Raw genomic sequence first — 22,709 nt, 5'->3', positions numbered from 1 at the left:
GGTCAACTCTATCGTGAGGGAAGACTTCTGCTACTGGTGGTGTTTTTGTGGACTTTGGTGAGGAATGGGTGGGTATACAGAGAAGCATAGAGTATTAGCCCTTTTATTCATTCTATCCACAGTTTAAAAATATAACAGCACCCTAACCTACCTGAACCCTGCCCACACAGATACACAATTTACCCCGATAACCTGGTTAACAAATTTTCAGAAAATAAAAGTGCTTTGAGCACAGCAGCTTGAGAATGAAGAGGTGTGGAGGAAATGGTGGTGGTTGCGGAGAGGTACAGAGCCAGTAAGGGGAGGCACTCTCTGTGGAAAGAGATAACATTAGAATTCTTGCTTTGTTTTCCCTATTCTTCAACCCAGTGGAAATAATCCCCTGCTTAAGCCCCAGCGAACAGTCCCCATCCACTCCTTCTGCTCCTTCCAAGGGGATTCCCCTAGAGACCAACTGGGACAATGTGGTTCACAGAAGACAATCTTCTATCTATCCTGGCACTGCTAAACCTGTGAAAGGCATTCCCTTCTATCTAGATTCTGGGTTAGAAACATTTACTTTCACATCCCTGACATTTACATGGACTTAATCAAAGTAAATGACATCATGCACCTGACTCTTTTGAGAATTTTGCTTCTAGAAGTAAATGCTAAAGATTTAAACAGGTGACTCTCCCAGGTCGCTAGATTGATATTTATCAAACAATTGCTCAGCAGTACAAAATCACTATCCACAGTAAATAAGGCAGGAAACCATTTTGGTATGTTAATGGGAATAGAAGAATATTAAAAGGACAGTCTTATATGAATACAGTTTAAAAGTATCACAGTTTCTGAACTCAGAGTCCTAAAAGACTTGGGCGTATTATTCTGAGAACCAAAGAAAAGTATACTTCATAAATCTACAGGAATCTTGGAAATACAAAACCACAGTGAAAACTTCTACCATAAAATTTTGGTTATAAATTACTTTAATTGGGAACTTTTGTAGTTGTTTGGTAATTCATGCAATTTAAATGAGAATTATAGGATATGCTAACTAGCAAAGTAGGGATTAGTTAGCCTTGTAATTGTAACTATGATAATGCATTCTAGTTTGCTTTACTCATGCTTACATGAGTCACTCACAGAACAGAACGCATTATCGGCATGATTAAGCACTCAGTGACACTCATTTTTCTTCTCAATATTTTCTCAATACAAAAAAAAAGAAAGATACTAGTATTTATGGTCATCACACTCTTATGCTGCAAGTCAAATAGAAAAGACAACACCGGGGAAGCCAGCTGGTCCTTGCAATGTACTATCACTTTGGTGAATCCTCACAGTCCAAGGCTGGCCCTTATTCTTAGAAACTCATAAACATGATAATCAGAAGATAGTGTATACTAACTATGCTCATGGTGATATTAAACTAAAAATGCCCATTTAATACCTTGTTGTGAGAAATATAAACCATCATGTAGACTGGATGCTGCTATCTGCTGATCATGTGTTCCCAAAGGCATAATTACACAAGGAGTCCAAATTATAATCAGAAGGATGCATAGTGGCATGAAACAGAAATATATTTTTTGGCTTCCTATGTGACTTCACCCTGCACTGTGAGGTTAAGGTGGGCTAAGCATTATTCAGTGACTAGAGCAAAGCCATACTCTAAGCCAGATTTGGAACCTAACAGCTCGGTGTTGAAGCCTACAGACAGCCCCACCCCAGGGCTAAGATCCATGTGGAGACCTATTCACGCTACACTGCCTCCTGTAGGCCGGCCAAGTTGATCTCAAACTTGGTCTCTCACCCCAGCCTCCAATTTCCACTTTCTAAATTCCTCTTCAAACAAATTCCCTTTCAGGATAACATGTTAGTACCTTTAACCAAGTTATAATTCTGCCCTAGAAGCTATTTAATCTCTTTACTTATTTTGTCTATCTTTGCTGTAGTCCATTCATTATACATGCGTTTTATAGTTTCTTTTGGAGATCGAGCTTTTTTTCCAAGTCAGAAAGGGGAAGGGATCTTGAGTTGACCCTCATGTGGTACACACAAACCACACTTATGGTAGGGGCCAATAATTCCACAGTGAAATGAATGCTTTAGGAATTTTGGGGAAGTGGGAGGGACCACTTTAAAAAAAGGAAACCACACCCACGACCTATATTTAAAGAAGTATATTAAAGAATTCATTAAATGCCAAACTTACACTCTTTTAAAAATACAAGCTAATAGACCTATGACATGGGTTATCATATTGTTCCACTGTACTTTGACATTTTAAATCTTTGGTCCCTCTATGTCTAAAATGTGTTTGGGCCTTTTGGTAACACTCTAATTACAAAATGCAAAGAAATCTATCTTTAGATCCGTTGATTTAACACGAGTCTAGAACCTGGGATTTTGGTACAAAATACTGCAGAATTTCACAAAGCTGATGTCCGGGAGCCTTGCAAATACACAATCAGCCTCCTAACACTTTCAACAACACTTTTAGATGCTCATGGAATTTTCTAGTCTCATCCATACCTGAGAAATCAAAGTGACTGGGATATATCTAAAGTGGAGAAATCATCTATTGGGTCAAGAATTGTGATCACTGGCACCATCTAAAATTGTAATTTGTCTATTATCTCTTTTAGTTTATTATTAACTTGACTTTGGCTTGGCTTGAGTATCAAACTCTTGCCTTCTGATCCTATAGAAGTATGCAATTTTGTGTAACCAGTTCAGCATTCTCGTTAGAATCACTGAATTTTTGTCAATATTGCTTAACCAGCAACTCTGGGGCAGCCTGAGACTATGACAGTGTGGAACATCACCTTATACTTCTGTACAATCAAGAGAGTTGAGTAAGTTTGAAGGTTAGGTTAATGAAGGCTTCCAAGCACTAACAGGGCTTAGTCTGTGTTATAAATTTCTCGAAGTATGTTTTGATCACCAAGTCATTTCCATTCTACATGCCACTTAGGCGGTGGCTGCTGCACTTCACCTTGGAGCTGCCACCATTCCAGTGGTGTGAAGCAGCCATGAATTCTCCCCACTGCTCCAAGAGGAAAGTTTTCCAGAAGCCCACAGAGAGGCAAGCTGCTGGGGGTAGGGGTACTAACACTTGCTCCACTTGACCCAAGTCACGTGTTTACATGTGATTTAAACAACTCAGTGCAAATGCAGTAGGGACCTTGAGAAAGAAAATTAAGAGTAATCCTTTTTAAAGAAAATCACTAACTTCAATTCTTAACCTGAATAAGAGTCTCTTCCTGAGGCAGAGAACTTTTCATTGTTGGGTCTCTCTCACTGCTACATTCTTGGAAGATGAACAGAGCTGCAAAATGTTCTGCCTTTACAAAGTAGACAGTGAGGGGTTGTACATACTCGGGGATTTTCCATCCAAGCCCTACCACAAAAACATCACACTCTAAAGTTAAATACATTAACTTTGAATTGCTCTGATGGGTATGCTACATGCCACTTGCTATGTAGGTTACCACAGCAACAGGAAAAGTGGGATTTGTGCATGGTCTCCAGACTCCCAGTTCCACAGCTGATAAATGAGTGGAGGTGATAGGAAGAGTGATCACATGAAAGCTTTGCTTCATCTTCTGGGGCGAGGCTGCGAGGGTACAGGAACTCACTAAGACTGCAAAGTTGACACATCTGCACATACATTGGCTGAGTGTGTTGCTTACGTATGTCTTAAGGCATTGGAAAATATATTAAGAGACCATAATATTAAGCATAGGATGAAAAAATAAAGCAAATTACACTGCTTAAGAACAAATATTACAAGGTTTTATAGTGGAGCAATTCACAAACATAGAGGTTATATTCTTGTCCAGTTCCACACTAATATAAAGTACATGACTCTTGTTTTCCATGCAATTCATTCCCCCTCCAACAGGTGCCTCTCAGCCTAGCGCATATTATGGTCCCGCCCTACAAAGCCAAAGTTACACTTCCAAAGACATTTACCTCTCTTAAACTCTGAAGACAAGAAGCCTGTTTGTTTTTCATCTTTTGACTAGTAACAAATCTAATTTCTTTATTCATCCTCTTTCCAAATCTTGCATTTTAATAAGCACCACTCAATCTCATTACCACCCCCTCCCAAAAAAGAAACTTAATTTAAAAAACAATATTTTACAACTATGCCCAAGGACTGTGCTACAAGATTTTTATACACACTGTGTTTATTCCTCCAAACTCTGTGAAATAGGGATTAGGTTTTCAGGGATAAAGAAACTTGCCCCAAATCACATGAACAGGTTAAATCAGTAGGGCTGAGATTCAAGCACAGGCTCATCTTACTCTCAAACCACTGTAGCACATTCCTCCAGGGAATGGAACAAATGAGATTTTACTGTGCTGCTGCTGATAAAGTGCATATACTGTGTACATCTGCAGACTTCAGAACACATTAACTCTCAAAAGCCTTTCAAAATATACTCTTAAAGTGACTTTGTGGTATTGCAGAAGCAAAGATTAGTATTCACATTTCACAAATAGAAAACCATATCGAAGAGTTAAGCTGGGGTTTCTGAACCTCAGCACTACTGACATTTGTACAGCATAATTCTTTGTCGTGGGGGCTGTCCTAAGTACTGCAGGATGTTAACAGCGACCCTGGCCTCTACCCACTAAATGTCAGTGGCACACCTCCCTACCCCAATTGTGTCAATCAAAAATGTATGGACATTACCAAATGTCCCCTGAAGAGGAGAACCACTGAGCTAAGCTAATTGCCTAAGATCATATAAGTAGTTAAAGACTGTACTTTTATCAGGAAAGAACTCTTCTAAATTCCAGTTTAGTGGAGATTCCTCTTACACCAAGCTACATCTCCTTAAGAGAAAGCACTTGTTAGAGTGGGTGAAATGTACAAAATTCAGAATGTGACCTGCGCTATTTCACTTCACTTTGTGAGTACTGTCTCTCGGCTTTTACACTAAGGTATACATCCCCAGAGTCTTCAACTACTGTTCAAACAGTTTCTAGACCCTCTCCAAAACATGATTACCCCATTCCAGACACACATTTAAACACAAACCCAGAAATGTGCACAAGATTGCCCATCAAGAAGTAAAAGCAGGAGCAAAGACAAAAGACTAACATCTAACACATACAATTTACCATCAAGCTGTTTTTAAGCACTTAACATGAGTTAGCTTATTTAATCCTTCAACATATTCAACAGCCTATGAGGTGGTATGAAGAGATGGAGGCACAGAGCACTCAAATAATGTGCCCAAGTTCAGGCTCCAAAGTCCCTGTTCTTAACCGCTGTCTACAGTGCTTCAAAGAACTATGAGGTTATCATCTTTTTGGTTCTAAATACTCTTATCTCCACTAATGTGTGAGGATTTTTCCCCAGCTGTATCAAATGCACCTTGCTCAAGTCTGACATCATCCTACTGATCATCCCTCACTGGGTATGAAAAGATGCAAACCCACTTATCTATTGCTGTCCAACCCACTTTTCAACTTGAGTAAAGAACACAAAGCACTTTGTTAAATGTTTTGCTGAGGCAGACACGTCATGTCTATAGCAATGTTGATGTACCTGTCCAGTAACTATCAGAAAAGAAATGAGGTCAGTTGGAGATGAGTGATGCTAGATACTGATCATCACTATATTTTCTAAGTGATCTCCATCTATCTTTTCAAAAATGTGATTTACAATTCTGCTAGACATAAATTCTGAATCTAAAGTTTCTGGTTTTGAAAATTAGGTACACTTCTTCCTCTCCAAGATTTCCACAAGATTATCCCCAAGTGGTTTTACCATTGCACTGGCATGTTCTTTCAACATCCTCAAGAACTCAACGCACTCTCGAAGCAGCTAGGATTTAGAGAAGTTTAAGGAGGAGGCCACAGCATCTCTGTTTTGCCTGGGAAGGTCGGTGGGTGGGTGTTCTGTGTCAAATAGATGGTGAGAATGATAAGGTGGGGGTGTGAGCAATACCTGACCCTGGAATAGATGCTGTAGTCCATGGTCTTCAAAGAAGGTGGCATTGTTTGATTTTATTATGACGCCCCCCATGCCCCTAACAGATGATCCAGCAGATGGACTCTCTCAGAACTGGCTGCCTCTGCTGGGACACATGGAGACTTTTCAACTTCCATCTAACAAGAAAAGCTTTAGCACTCACAGACTGTGCCTTTCATGACCTCAGCATTCTAAACAAGCAGATTCAACATTAACCGAAGTGCTAACAGAAACTTAAAATCCTTTTACACAGCACAGGAAATACTTCAGGTGTTCATTCACACACAGAGAATTCAACTACTGGAAGTCCATGGACCAAGCTGCTTGATTTTACAATTAGAGAATGCCTGAGTTGCACTTTTCATAGAGCAAGAAGAATATGCACGTCTAGAACTAAGAGAGCTTCGGGAAAAAAAAGGAGGAGAAAGTCACCCCAAATCAGCAAATATGAGGCGGCCATATTGACAGGCTCATCAAGAACAGGGCTTACTTAGTTAATATTTGAAAACCATAAGCTTCCAGAGTAAATGCATTATTCCTTGAAATTTGATATTTTGGCACTGGGGCTTTTAAAATCACTTAAAAATCTGCTTTCAACCAAGAACCTCCTCTGGATTATTTTACACAGAAAAATCAACACTACTTTGTTAGAAGCAATTGGAGCCACATGGGAAATATTACAAACCTTAAATGCTAACGTCTAGTGTAAATTAAATTAACTAGCTGTGAAATTTGGAGATTATGTAACCTTGCTGAGACTGTTTCTTCAACTATAAAACAGAGATAATAATACCTCTACCTCTCAGCATTATTGTGAAAATTAAATGAGGTAGTGGGTACAAAGAATCTCAGTGCCTGATAAAAGGAGGCTCTTAAATGTTGGGTTCTATTATAATTATTAGGGTGAAACTTGAATCAAAATCCAAATTTAATTATGCCTTTAGATTTTAGACATCTTAGAGATATAATATTTTCCCATTCTTACCACATGAGGGGGCTTTCCAATTACCCCAGTAGACTTAAGGTCATTTCTCTCAACATCATTGGGTGTTTCTCAAAAAAAAAAAAAAAAAAAAAAAAACAGGGCAGGGAGGGGGATTCCAAGTTGTTACCTATCACAGAGGCACCTAAACAATTAAACTCAGAGCACCTGAACTTAACAATTAGCCTACAAGCTTGGAAACAGTGTTACTAGTTCAACACGTAACTAATTAAATGGTCTAACAAATTATTTTTAATTATTCCATTTAGAAGTGATTTCTTTCTAGAGAAGTTTCCTTCACAGACCTAAAAAAGTTAGCTGCAAAAAACTTTACTCTTTATGTTACAGAGCCTGTCTACTGCATTAGTCTATATCTTCAGAAATGAAGAAAGTATGATACTGTTCCTAAGTTCATAAGTTAGATATTTATTACATCCAAAGTTGGTTTACAATTTTCCTATCATCCTTTATGCTACCAAGATGTCTTCAGCCTGACTTTCCAGAACAGTGTTTCTGATGGTGATATGTGTCTCTTGCACTGTGTAAGTCTTTGTCTTTAGTAAAACTGCAACAATCACTAGATTCTGCTTCTCCTGTTCCCCACCTCCCCCAACCTCTTGCAAGAAAATAATTTACTTGCACCATACAAATCTCTATGCACTCCTAATTTCTTATTCAAAAAGCGGGTTTTTTAAAAGAAGCTCACTGACTTCTACATAAATTTAAATGATAACTCAATAGGCTTAAGAGTGGAATGGGAATAGACCTGAGGTGTCCCAGTTCTCACAGTGGTACAACTTAAGAAATAACTACAGATAGCAAACACGAACAGGAAAAAATAAAACTAAAAAAAGCAAGTACTGTGTATTCTTCTCAGTGTATTTATTTCCACAAATTCCACAAGAGCAATTACCTGACCACAATAAATAGAAAGCATGGCTGTGGAGAAAATGCTCATTCCAAAACATGAGGAGCACGTGCTTCCTTCTGGCACTGGGCACACATCTCACTCCTAACCAACCAAAGAAGTTGGCTAAAACTGGGGTCCCCAACCCTCCAGCCCAGACTGGTACGGGTCCGTGGCCTGTTAGGAACTGGGTGGCACAGCAGGTGAGCAGCAGGAGAGCAAGGAAAGCTTCACCTGTATTTGCAGCCGGTCCCCAGCACTAGCGTCACCGCCTCAGCTCCACTTCAGATCATCAGGCATTAGATTTTCATAAGAGCAAAGGTCCCTGGTGCCAAAAAGGTTGGGGCCCACTGGACTAAAGAATCTTTTGTTTTGTACAGGGACTGGAGTTTGAGAAAGTGAGTATTTCCCTAAAACTTAGTAACAAACGGTAAAGACAATCCCACTCCCTCAAAAACCTCCATTAGCACAGTTTATAATCCCAAACTGAAACCACCGCCTGATCCTTGGCTTTCAAAAGCACCCCAGAAAATTTAGAGCGTTTGTTGATGTAGCTTCCCTACATCCTGACCCACTGTTTCAGCAACTACACTGTGAGCATGCTCAGGTGTAAGCAGCTCCTGCTCATTTTATCACCAAAGCGAGATCCAGTACAAACTAAGATTCCCTTTACTTCGCCCTAGTAGAGGGAATGGCAACGACTGCATTTGTTTAAGGCAAGAAAGGCTGTTTCACCTCGCTTTTAACCAGGTCCGCCGTCTGTCAGTGCTACAACGCCTGCCCCAGACATCATTTTAATGAACCGCTGCATCCCAGACACAGCAACACTTACGGTCTCTCCGCGCCAGAGGCAGTCTCCGGGAAAGTTCCTGGGGCACTAAGTTTGCGCGCGGCCTCCGCGCGCCCAGGTGCGTGCTGCCTGTCCCCGCACGAGAAGCGATGCGAAGGCGGTCGCGGTCGGCGGCCCGCGCGCGGCCCCCGGCCCCTGCTCCCGGGCGCGCTTGCGCCTCTGCGGTTCCCCGCCGCCCCTCTCCCGCCGGCTGCGGGGCTGGGTGCAAGGACAGCCGTGCTCCAGAGCCCAGCGCCTGGAGGGCGGGCTGGCAGACCGGCGGGCCGGCAGGCGGGTTCTCTCCGAGGGGACAGCTGTGAGCAGAGACGCGGAGCCCAACCCCAGAGGCTCCAGCAGGAAGACCGCGAGTGTAGCAGGGCACCAGAGGTTTTTGGAATGCAGGGTGTGGCCCTCTAACACAGCAAAAAAGAAATGAGTCACCCAGTGCAATCCTAACCAATAAGCATGTTCACTGTCGGTTAAGGCGGAACTTTGCTTTCTTGATTTATAGCAGGCTTGAGCAGAGACGCGGAGCCCAACCCCAGAGGCTCCAGCAGGAAGACCGCGAGTGTAGCAGGGCACCAGAGGTTTTTGGAATGCAGGGTGTGGCCCTCTAACACAGCAAAAAAGAAATGAGTCACCCAGTGCAATCCTAACCAATAAGCATGTTCACTGTCGGTTAAGGCGGAACTTTGCTTTCTTGATTTATAGCAGGCTTAGGAGCCTTTTACTGCTTTTTTTTTTTTTTAACTTCAGCCTTTAACAACTTCAAGAAAATGGTATATGGCCTTTTAAAAACACTTATAACGCAAGGATTAATCTTGTTATGATAGATACTTGAACAATGGATGTACGTTAATTTCTATTCTTTAGTAGAAAAGTTCTTGAATTAGGAGCGATCCTGGATATAATGAGGATGAGATCAGGTGTCAAAGCCGATTTGGATCAGATCTCTGACACTGTATATGACCTAGGGTAGGTTAATAATATGCAGTGAGGTGGATAAAATGCTCATCTAATAGAGTTTGCTGGACAGATATTATGTAGTAAATACATGCAAAGCATTTGGCACAGTGTTTGACATAGAGTAGGCACTTAAACAATGCCAAGTCTTGCCCTTTGAGTTCATCAGAATCTCCCAAACTGTGGACAAACTGGCCCATAGTTTTTCTATTATCCTTTTCAATGTTAAAATATCACAAGAATTTTAGAGCTGAAATAGTTCATTGGTATTGAATGGTTTGAGTCCCTTTTTTAAGCAGTAAGTAAATAAGTAAACAAACAAACAAACAAACAAACAAACCCTAAAGGTTTTGGTTTAGGATTCTTGGATTTTGATGTTCTTATTATACAAGAGAAATTTTATTAGTAGCAGAACAAAGTGCTTAAAATTGAAATGATTTCATTTATGCCACAATTAAACCAACTTTCAAAAAAAGTAAGAGGAATTTTGGAAATACTCATTTTATCTGGGACATTGTGCCCTAAACATTATTTTGGAATAAAAATATTTAAAAGTCACTTTAAGTAATTGGAAATTGGCAAATTACAGACCATACAATTGCTAGGTCCTGAGGTATAGTTAAGAAATAAGTTGATTACTAGTGAGTGTAGGGAGTTTTTACAGAGGAAGAATTTTTTAAGTTACAAATAAAACCTTCTTGACTTTGGAGAAGATCTCTTGAGTTCAACTTTCTCATACTTGTTTAGAACCAGTCATTCTATAGGCCAGAACTTCTTCAAAATACTTGATAGCCAAAGATAAGATCTACCATGAGATCAAGGGCCTTTTCTAAAATGCTTTTTTCTCCAAAGCAGCATGGAAGAAAGATCTCTACCAGGAGTCAAGAGCTCCTGTCCTAATACCAGCTCTGCCAATTAAGTGACCAGGTGTGTGGAGCTAAATAAAATGCTTCATCTCTCTCTGAAGATCTCTAAGAGTTCTTCTACTTGGAAGACCAAGTTATGGTCAAAAAGGGCATATGCTAAGTTACAGCATAAGGAATATAGTCAAAATCATAATAACTGTATGGTACAAGATGGGTACTAGACTTATCGGGGTAATCACTTCGTTAGGTATATAAATGTCTAATCACTATATTATACACCTGGAAATAATATAATATAGAATGTCAACTATAACTGAAAATAAATTTAAAGAAACTAATCTAAAAAAAGATTTTAAAATAAAATTTAAAAAAAGAAGGCAACTTTGAGTGGTGAACAAAGAATGCAATATACAAATAATATTTTACAGAATTGTACACTTGAAATCTATATAATTTTATTAACCATTGTCACCCCAATAAATTTAAAAAGGCAGGTGCAAGATAAGCCTATCACCTAACATTTATTCTTAGGAATAGGCATAAGTTGGTCTTATCTCCTAGATGATGAAGCTAATAAATCTCTCTGGCTCTCACATTCCTCGTAAAGGTAATCTTATTGTCCTGGATACTTTAAGTTAAATTCTAGAATCCTCTGAGCTCTGTCCCTCTCTTGACAATTCGCAATCAACAAGTATGATGACAGCTTCCTAGTGTCTTTCATATCTGTACCGTTTTTCTCATTCCTGGTCCAGGCATTCATCCCTTCATGCCAGAGTCACTGAGGCTGTGTCTCCTAACTGTTGTTCCAGCTGCCAGATGCCTCACTCTGTGCTCCCGAGACATCATTACCATCACATGATAAATATCAAAGTCCAGCATGCCATCATGTCATGAACCTTTTCTCTTTCTAGCAGTTAAAACAACTATAGTTTTACAGTAGAGATCAAAAGGAACATATCCGCTTCATAGGTAACTTTCCTCAAACATTCATGTGAATGAATATGTATTTTTAAGCACATCAATTTTCTCCTTATGAAAGTATTACAATCAATTATATTGGCCAAACTGACAATACGTTGGCTGTTACACCAAGAACAGCAGCTGTTTTATATGACTATACATACATATATAAAACCTATGTGTATATGAGCAACTCAGTAAACTTCATAATACTGCAGTCTGAAAAATGCAATCTTATGAGTGTATGCAGACATATATAGATACACTAAGATACATGAAAGAGGAAGAGAAAGCTAGCACATACAGGAGAGGCAATCTAGTTTATTTCTAGTGTGTAGGATCCAGTCAAGCTTAAAATTCAGAGTGAGTGCTCTGTTCAGGAAGAAGGAAGCCTTCATAAAGATGTTCACCTACAATCATAACTCAAAGCACTTATGAGATTTTTACAATAATCCTTATGTATTGGAAATAAAAATACAATTACCAACATTGTTAGAACATTCTCATAATAGAAAAAAGGTCATTGTTTCTAGGATGTCATTGTTGCCTAGAGTTAAAATGCAAAGTAAAGATTGACATTCCAGTTTTTAAAAAGTGACCATTAGCCTATGGGCCCAATGTCATGATGCCCAGTCATTTAAAAGCTGGCCTCCACCTCTCCAAGCCCCATTTTCCACTAAAAAAACCCTCGGCCAAATAACCCCCCTGGTCCACTTGTTGTTCTCCTAAAGCAGTGGGCACATTACCACCCACCGCCACACCTGGGCCCACACCATGCCCTCTGACTAATGACCTTCCCTTACTCTCACTAGTTATCACCTTCCAGTGGGGGACCTACTCGCACGCTTGCTTTTCCTGGATCCTCAATGGCTGAAGCCCCGGGAAATTCTCCTGTCCTCCAAATGCCTACAGACCTTATTCTTTACACTGCCATCTCAAAATTGACTTACAGAACTTTAGTGTCTTCCTTCTTTTTGAGATCCCTTACTTTTCTTTCTCACCAGATGACAAAAGTCCTTCTGAGGCAGAGACTATGTGTCAGAGGCCTTGTATCGCCCAGGACCTAGTAGATTCTGAATAAATAGTCATTGTTGATATAATGATGTTTAAGTTATATAACAGTCACAAAGGAGAAAGGAAAACTTTCCTTTTGGCTGCTGACACATCAAGAATAAACAAATATTATAACTGTTCAAACCAGTTGGCAAGCAGAACGCAAACGGCAGACGTGTTTTTTTACTCTTTGCGACACGTTCTAACAATACAGAATGCCACTACTGAGAAAGAAAATCTGATACTTCCTAAAGGGAAGTCGAGTTTACAACAGTGATGTCACATAAAATCTCAATTCCCCAAACAATAACCCACTGAAGAGGAAAGAGGCATTGAGTTATTCTATCTTCCTTTACAAGTAAAGAACACAAACATATGTATTTAATAATCATGCCAAAGTGCAAAACTCTCTTTAAATAGAAACATCTCTCTCAATGCTCATGGTATAGCTACCAACTGAGTATGTGGTATAGCCACCTGTTTACCTACAAGTGCTCCTAACCATAAATGGTAGCAGTTCTTCAAGGCAACTCTAATAACTAGAACCATCTCAAATATCCATTCGTTTATAAGGTTTAATATCAAAAGTTATATGATATTTGCATTAGAGCAAGACTGTCAAAAGAGTCGTTACACACACACACACACACACACACACACACACACACACACACACACACACACACACACACAGTCACTAGTGTCCTTTAATTAGTCTAACACGTTTCTGCTTTTATGAGATGAGAATAACGCTACCACTGTTCTCAAAAAGCTATGTCGTGTATCAGCTACCCTACTATGCAATTATATTTATTATAATTGCCCATGACAAAGACACTGACTTCTTAAATATTCCAAGTATAAACAATCAAATGACTTAGTCAGCACTCTTTAACGTGCAGGTAACATAAATGGCACTTGGAGCAAGGTGGGATGTATTAACTCTAAATAATCTGCAACAGGAAAGTAACAGCTGGGCTTTAAGATCAGCTCAAAATGAACTCCACCAGGACAAGATAGAATGTTTACTTCTACAGTTGAGCTTTGTTCTCCTTTCCTGAAATCTGCCTTTTTCCACTTAACTCCCAGCTCTGCCACTAAGAGGGACTATTCCATAGTTATAATTTTAAAAATTCTCGAGGAAAACTCACACCGGTCTAGTTTGGGGCGCCAAGCATCCACCTCAGTGGCCAAGGTCCCATGTTTGGCCAATCTACGCTAGAACTACCTAGTTGAATAGTCAGGAAGAACAGAGTTCTCCAGAAGGTGAGTTTATTTCCCAGAAGTGGGAAGGAAGGCTCATTGGTCTGCCCGAAAAGTACCACCACCTATCAAGAAATTCTACTTTATGTCTGATGTGAAAGCTTATCTAAGCAGTCCTTAACCTGGTGATAAATTACATTTTAAAAGTTCACTTTCGGAGTCTGAAGTTAATGAACTCTTATGTGGCACTTGCAATGCATTTCACAAGAGACAAAATGTAGAGACTGGCTACTCTGCCCATTCTTTAAAGACCTCTTTAACTCATAATTTATCGGAAGTATATTTTAATTATATTTCTAATACTATAACTCAAATCTCATTCATAACATTGTTCCTCTAGGAAATGTATTTGAAATTTCACCTAGAACAAGAAAAGATGCTGCTCAATTTAATTCATGGAGCTTCCATTGTTAACAGATTATTTTATATCTAATCTGTGAACAAAACAACAAGGCAGGTGTTAATGACTGCACTGAACCCATAAGGAAACTGGGAGTGAAGAAGGTTTTGATGCCCAAGGTCAATTGTCAAGATGAGTCAAAGTCAGCTTCAAAGCCATGTGTGTTTGACTCCAAAGTGGAGACTACTATGTGTGATACAGCAGCCAGATTGAGCAGACTGAGAACTAATGTTTCAGACTCTATGTAATTATCAGGATTTCCTTGCAAAAAAGAGAAGGGACTAGTGGACAATTACAATCAATAGCCAGACATTAACGTTGGTATTTCTCTGTAGCAGAACAAAAGAAAATATTTCTCTGGGTAAATCTTAAACTATACTGATACTTGCACTTTAAATAAAGATCATCCAAACCTCAAAGTACTATAAATAGTATCTTCATAAAAATATATCTTTTGCCCTGTTGAAAAAGGAGGGCACTATCTATTAAAACATCTAAGGTGTTTTAAGAAGAAATTAAAATTGCAGCAATAACTGACTAATGTGACTCAGTTCTGCCAATATAAATGCAATGAATGCATTTAACATCATTAACTGTATTTTACACTAAAAAAAAAAAACTTTTTGGTTATGCACTATTTAATAAATACAAGAGAATATATTTAACATATTTGTAGAAAAAATAATATTAATATCAACAATTAATATTATTGTTGAACCCACCACCTAACCTAAAAAGCAAACCATTGCCAATAAACCATGGCAGCTCCCTGAGTACTTCCTGAGTCTGATGACCAATTCTTTCTGTGCGTGTCAGACCAAAAAACGTCAGTCCTTGGTCCAAGATGCTTTAATAATAAATTAACCCAGTGTTTTTTGAAATCAAAGTGGAAAGATGTTTAGAAGTAACAAGATAGAAAATAGCTGAATTCAATCACAAAGGAAAGGAACAGCTAATTCCATATTGTCTTAACCCAGAAACTACTAGTCAGACCTCGAGGAGCTTTTGGTTTCACTCATGGTCCACAGGAGTAGTCACTAGGAACATAAAACTAAGTTAGATCTCCTTAATATCTCTCAGATTATTAGACACGTGACCTGATACAAGACAGGCCAACTTGAAATTATTCCAAATTGAAATAAGGTATTACTAAGCCAAGACAAACCGGTTCTTCCATGAAGAGCCTTAACACACCATAAAAAGGAAAAGGAAAGGAGCATGTTGACTAATAACTACGAACTCCACTTCATATATCATGAAAAAAAAAAAGAACTAAGAACTTGCGGAACGAAAAAAAATCAAAGAAACCAGTCAATAATTTACTAAGAGCTTAATTTTATTACAATAACATGGTAGTAATTTATATTACGGGGATAAAATTTAAGGTAAGTCATCTGTGAAGTTAGAGTTTACAATATATGTCAAAAGAAAAGACATATACACTAAACTAACAAATGAGTCAGTATAAATTGTTTCACTAAAAATACAAATTGAGAATAAAGAAGTCTAACACATATTACAAACTAAATGGCACAGTAAATACATGCTAAGGAGGAGAGAGAAAAGGAAAGATAAGCTTAACTAACGGAAAGCAATGACACTTAAAGAACATCTTAAGGATGGCATATAACATGAACACAGCTGACCAATGATCAAAATGACATTCTCCTTTAGCACTCAATTGTCTGCCTTGTTTTATAGCTACTGGAATATACAGCATCCAACCACATTATACTTCAAGATTCTTGAAAGCTGGATCCAGCGGCTTGCATTATTTTAAACCTCCAGACATCCAGACCTTGTTATGAGACATGTTCTATAAATCTTTGAATTAAAAAAAAAAAAGTCAACACGATAAACCCTAAAAACCTTACGTGAGAATCTCTGATGAAGGTTCACCTCTCCAATGAGAGAGAGACTACAGTGCAACTGCTGTAATATACGAGTTCAAGCTAAATTATGATGCAGTAACAAACAGAACCAACATTTTGGAGGCTAACAACCTTGGAGAAACGTTTATTTCTGGCTCCTGTTTGGTTCCTTGTAGGTGAGCTATGCTGGCTTCTATATCCTCTTCACCCTGGGACCAAGGCAGAACGAGCACCCCTAACTGGGACATACTGGTCTCATGGCAAAGAGAAAAAAGAGATGGCAGAAACCAGGCCATGTCTATTGAAGCTTCTCCTCAGAAATAGCATGTGTCATTGTTATTCACATGTCATTAGCCAAACTAAGTCCTATGGCCAAGGCAGCCTTAAGGGTAAACCCTCAGTGGGGTGAGAAAGCATAACCCTTCCACAGAGATGGAAGGTTGACAAGAAGAAACAATACATGTTTGACAATAATATAATCTACTGCAAAGGGGATGGAAAATGGCTACAGAAATTCTTTCTTCCCTTCAGTAATGATAAAAGAAAGTGTCCTACTATAAAAAGCAGTTCCTCTGTTTTGATGGTACTTTATGCTGTTTTCATAATCTTGTAAATGCTGTCTTATTGTATCCTCACAACCCATCCAGTGAAGGCCCAGGACTTGCCCAAGGCCCCAGCAGCACCTGAACTAGAACTCTCACGTGTGGTGCTCTCTCCTTTGAGGCCTCCCTTTCACTTGCAAAATGGAAATAATCCAAGATCCCTCCTAAGAAGGTTTTTGAGAGGTTAGGTACAGTGATGTACACACAAGCACTTAGTAACTATAAGGTCGTATTATTAAATTGTGATACTTGTCATCTAACCCAAATCTTCTCTAAATTATCTTTATATTTTAAGCATAAATAATTAGTTTAAGTGTAGAAAATACATTTACTAACGTTGTTTCCTTCTCTACTCTCACAGTTTTTTCTATAGACATACTCTTCCTGACTTTTATTACCTGTTCACTCTCTGGTTGATTTATTAAGAGTCTCAAAAAGTTTTGGAAAGCAGAACTATTAATAATATTTCTTTCTCCTCAAAAGAAGGGACATTAAGGAAAATTAAAGATACTCAGAATCTTCATTTGAAGTATGATACAGATTCAAATATGGCTCCCAACTGAGAATGAATAAAGAGCTTAGCGTCAAAGCTCTTCTTCTACCTCCACCAGCCCTAGCAAGCACTACTCCCCTTTCTCTTTGCAATCTATTAAACTACAATTCTAGCCTTTCCCCAGAATGGGATAGTCCTTCCCCAACTCTGACCCTTTGTTCAAACTGTTTCTTCTACCTAGTGTTCCCTAAGCACTGCCTCAACTCTGTTCAAATATCCTGCACAAATTATTCAATATGTGTACCTCAATTCATGTACAAAGATGTTCATCACAGTGCACTTTATAAGAAAGAAAAGTTGAGAACAACCAAAATGCCCACTAACAGGGATCTGGTCATATACATTATGAGTCACATATACATGGAATATTATATAACAACACCAAAAATGATGCAGATATATATTTATCGATGTATCATGATCTCGGTATACTTCAATCAAATCATGTTTCAAAATGATATTCATAACAAGTTAATTTAGAGAGAAAAGAATGTGTATCTAATCTAGGCATAAAAGGAATATGGTGAAATATTTTTTAAAAATAATAATAAAAACAATGGTATCTCTAGGTAGTGATAATATTGATGAGTTTTCTACTCTTAATAATTTTCACATTTTTAAAGTTCTTTCCAATTAGCATTCTTAGTTTTCATAATCATCTAAAAAAGAAATTTAATTAAAAAGAATTAATCATTAAGTACCTAATTCAAATGTCATCTGTTCCTAAAACCATCCTTTACCTAGCCCACTCTTGCCATGTAGATAATTCTTCTCTCCCGTCTGTCTCCTGAGTATTTAATATATCTCTTATAACATCAACCACATTTGTTTTGAAACTATAGCTTTCTATGTTTAGGCTTGATTATCAACTCCCAAAAAGGAGTAAGCCTATCTTATCCCGAAATGGAGTAAGCCTATCTTATTTGCACTAGAATTCACCATCATAACCCAAGACTCCCAAGTATCCAGCAAACTTCTGAGTGTGTTGATTTGAATATAATGCAAGGTTATAAAATTTACATATGTGAAGGCTACACACCTAGAGCAGCTCTCTAATCAAAAATTTATCTGTACTGGGGATGTTCAGAAATAGTACAGGGTCCATCCTCTGGGGAGAGAAAATATAAATCAGAATATTTTATCTGCAGCGAAATTTCTCTGTTAATTATTACCCCCTTGTTTGCTTTCAAAGTTTAACTAAAGATACCCTTATTCAACTTAAAACAGAGGTCACTGTTTCCTAATCCAGAGGCAAGTCTCTCAGATTTCTATCCATGAGCTTCTGCACAAAAATTACTTTGCAATAATCCAAGTCCATCCTTGACTCTGTAGGAACTATAAATACCTATTGTGTAAGGATGAAATACGGAAAATGTTTTAAGATTACGTAAGTCTGATTCAGGGAACTGACACAAACGAATGTTTTGAAATATCCAAGGCAATTTTTTAAGGTTTAATAAAGAATGTGTTTTAAAATTAGGTGGGTGAGATTTAAAATATAACAACCACCACAACCTGAGCTGTTACTTAGCAATTTCAGGCTTCAATTGTTCCCTTCTAAAGGGCAAGTTAGAAAACTGAAGAGACTGCTTCTAGAAGAAACATTGAGATATCTGATCTATTTTCCTTTTTTCCCTCCATTTTATTGGCTAAGATTCTGATCAAACCCATATGAATTTTAAACTGTCCAGGTTTTCTTTTGTTTTATTTTGTTTCTCTCTCTAGAGACAATTCACTGTCATTAAAACTTAATTTCCGATCAAAAGCAAAGCTACATGCTGTAATTCCTCGCAGTGCCACTACTTGAGGAAATGAAAACACAAAAGAGTGTACAAGAAAGGGAGAGAAGAGAGCTCAGAAGGGAGTGAACAGTTTGACATATCTCCAAGCATTGTCACTCAACAGCCAGAAGAGTTGAGAGGTGCCAGGGGCCAGTTACAACTTGAGAACTCCAGTCACACTTAAGAAAATTGGTTTAAATCCTAAACTGGTTTCAGCACTTATCTTCAATTCCAGAAGCTATATGAAGATGACAACCTGGGTTGATAAGCAAGGATTCAAAACCAAACCTGGCTTTATCAACCCAACCAAAGTCTTACCAGCAGGGCTGAGACAGATCATTGAAGAACTGTGACTTAGAAATGTCTTCACAACAGGAAACCTATAATCGGTGGTGTGCTGGAGTCCACTAGAGTCAACTGTCATATTCTCAGGATTTTTGGCAAGTCAGTTTTCAAATACAGCCATCATTAAAAGTTAAATTATACAAACATACAATTAAAATAAATTATATAAAAACAAAGATACTAAATACTCAAAACCCATCACTTTCTGTTTACTATTATCTATGCTCTTGATATTATTTACAACTATTTTATCTGGCTGGTAGTAAATTATATAGTGGTGTGCACATTACTTCCCAACTCTGCTTATGAAGACTTTTTTGGTAGTCTGAAATCAGCCATGGTGGGAGGATTTACACCACAGAAACTGGCAAACACTATAACCCCTTCTTTCCTGTAGGGCCAGCTCTTAACTCACCACTACCTGATTATAGCTAAGGAAGTTGAGCTGGTTAATCATCTGAGTCAAAGTAAAGCTTGTAAATTATAAATCATGATACAAACACAAGGAAGGAAAGTACCTACTTCTATGGTAGTCCTGTAATGTACCAGTCAGAGCACAAAGTACTATCCACACAGTCTTTCATTTCATGAGAGGTCTATCAAATCCAATATACGGATGAGTCAACTGATGTTCAGAGGTTGAGTAACTACTAAAAGCACAAGGGTACTAGTGAGGCCTACAAATGTCTGACTCAAAGATACATTATCTTTCTACTAGGCTATTCCACCTACTAAGGTTATCATCATCATAATGAAACCAAAATCAACCACATATAACTAACTATGTGATAACTGTGTGTAAAAAATGACACAAAGAAGGATATAGAGAAGGTATAGACAAAGAACTCAGTTTTATTCATATTCACCAAGTTTATTCATATCTACCTCCAAAAAGCACCCACAGAATGTGAGTAAGAAATGGGGCCCACGGGAGCAATGGGACCCAGAATATCTGTATTTGAGAAGGGTTAATCCAAGTTTAATATACTCTTTTATTCCTTTAAATACTTATGCCCTAGCCACCAAAGTGATGTACACAACTTACAATAAAACACCTTCCCAAGAAAGAATGATTTCCAAAATGTTAGCCTAATTTTTTTGAAGTATTTATGATTAACTTTTTAAAGTTTTCCTCCGTTAGACTTTTAAGTTATTTAATTGTGCTATTCTCTTACCATGGTTTCTTATATAAAAAAATAAATTCACCTGGTAGTCAAAAGAATTCCAAAGGGTTAACAAAATTTTACTTACTGATTATTTTAAAAAATTCTTGTCATCTTGGCTTCCTATAAGTTACTGGCTTCTCCCATTGTTCTAGTATATTTCCATCACCTGTCATGAGGAGAAAGAATCTGATTAGTTATATGCCTCATACAGACCATTTCTTTGTGTCTATGTTAGTCTTTTCCTTTCTTTATACCCAAGACAGAGAAAAATACAAGTCATCTCTTCCTTTCTCCCCAAAATCAAGAAGGAAGGAGAGAATAAAAAACATAGATCACCCCAAGAGGAAAAAAAAAAAAATCTGAAAAGCAATATTTCCACTGTTGAGGTTTGGGGTAGAAAACCCTTATAATACCCACCGTTACATTTTCAGGAAGAGATTTTTAGTCTATTTCCTGGGAGGTAACGGTATTACACTAACCCAATTTCTCTGTCTCCTCCCCAGCCCTTTCCTTCCTTCTTCTCAAACGTGACTGATTAATTTGCCAAGGAAGACTAGAAAAATCACTGGCTAGTCACTGCACTGAGCTAGTGTCAAGGGCCTCCCTCCAGTTCTAACACCTGGAACCAGTTGATTTCCACATAGCAAACAGGACAATGGCTGCCTGCTTCCGAGAGGGCCAGCCAGCTCCCTGTTCCAACTTCTCTCCAGCTGTTACTGGATGACTAGGTTAGGAGTGCTAGGGTCCAGTTCATGTTTTAGTTTCAGAGAAGGAAGTAACTGACACTTCTGAGTTCTCTAATTCTGCTTTGTCAGTAATTAAGCTACTATCTATGTTGATTCCTATCTGAATCCTTGCTCTATATCTCGAATTGTTTAAAACTTATAGGATAGGGAAGGTGAATAATCAGGCAATATAAACCACTGAAGGACAATACATAGATAAAACCTTGATTTCAAGTCCTACTACTTACTAGTCACATGGTCTTGGGAAAAATCCATTTATCTTTTCCCAGCCTTGATTTCTGCATTTCTGAAAGAGGATCAAATGCCCTCTACTATATAATGTGGTTCTGAGGATTAAATAAGGTGAAAGATATAATCTGCCAAAGTCAAGCATGCTTTGGTCCAACAAGGATATTATCACAGCACCAGGGAAACCCAGCACCCAATGACCAGACTTGCTACCTTCTCCACATGTCTAATTCAAACACTGGAGATTCATATAATTCATGGAATAATGAAATACGCACAGCAATGTGCCTTCCTTTTTCCAAGAGGAAGCCATTCAGAATGATATTTTATTTTTGTTTTTTAATTCCACAACATTACAGGGTCTACAATCTTGGAACAGGAAGTTCTCCTTTCTTTCCCTTCACAGAGATCACTAAATGAAAACACCCCCATTTCTACCGGGCAGAATGCAACTATCACTCATTTCATATGAAGAACATATGACTCCAAGTAGCCAACACTTATAAAATAGAAACCTGTTAACCTTCCTCGCCTGAAACTCCAGTGTTAAGTCACTCAGTGACATGAACGATTATTGCAAAATGGCTCCATACATTGGTATCATGTGAGACCGTGTCACCTCAGTTATAGAATATACAGAAACCTCGTTATCCAAACCATTAGGGAGTGTGTGTGTGTGTGTGTGTGTGTGTGTGTGTGTGTGTGTGTGAGTGATAAAGCAGGGAGAGAATGAAACAAGCACCACATAAATCCAGAGAGCTTCCTAGTAACGAAAAACTTGCCAACATCAATAAAAATAGCAGGGAAGGACTGTAGAGTCAAAGATTTGTAGATTATATCCAACACTGAGAGAAACATGCTCACTGGCTAGCTATAGCTCTACATGCCTGGTCGCTTGGCATGGAAGCCTTTTAAAATGATGGGAAATGCAGGTTTGTTATAGGTTTCAAGTAAATAAGCTTGAACTCCACCTCTACTATTTAATAGCAGTGTGGTCTTTACCAGGTAATGTAATCCTTCTAAGCCTCCGTTTCCAGGTCTGTAAAATAAGGACAATAATAAGTACCTTGGAGAGTAGTTATGCAAATTAGAGATAATGCATTAGTGCCCATCATAGAACATATCCCCAACATATAATTGCAATTATTATGTGTACTAGTCCAAGTATGATAGTCTATTAAATCCACGGTAACAATTGCAATTATGGTATACACTCT

General features: G+C 38.3%; 1 protein-coding gene across 4 annotated transcripts in view; it reads right to left on the bottom strand.

Annotated features, from left to right (window-relative positions):
* The window catches only part of SGMS1 (sphingomyelin synthase 1), a 258,907-nt gene that overhangs the window by 81,063 nt on the left and 155,135 nt on the right, over positions 1 to 22,709 (bottom strand). For 2 of the 4 annotated variants that reach the window (XM_025042272.1, XM_025042271.1), the window contains one exon: positions 20,604 to 20,684. The exons of 1 other annotated variant lie outside the window; for it this stretch is intronic. The gene's annotated coding sequence lies outside the window, so the exon portion shown is untranslated. Of the gene's footprint in view, positions 1 to 8,698; positions 9,098 to 20,603; positions 20,685 to 22,709 lie in introns of those variants that run through there. One more of the 4 variants, XM_006925983.3, reaches the window with a different exon arrangement.

Source organism: Pteropus alecto, unplaced genomic scaffold (genome assembly GCF_000325575.1).
Source record: "Pteropus alecto unplaced genomic scaffold, ASM32557v1 scaffold88, whole genome shotgun sequence".
Classification (NCBI taxonomy): domain Eukaryota; kingdom Metazoa; phylum Chordata; class Mammalia; order Chiroptera; family Pteropodidae; genus Pteropus; species Pteropus alecto.
This window is presented reverse-complemented; position numbering and strand designations above follow the sequence as displayed.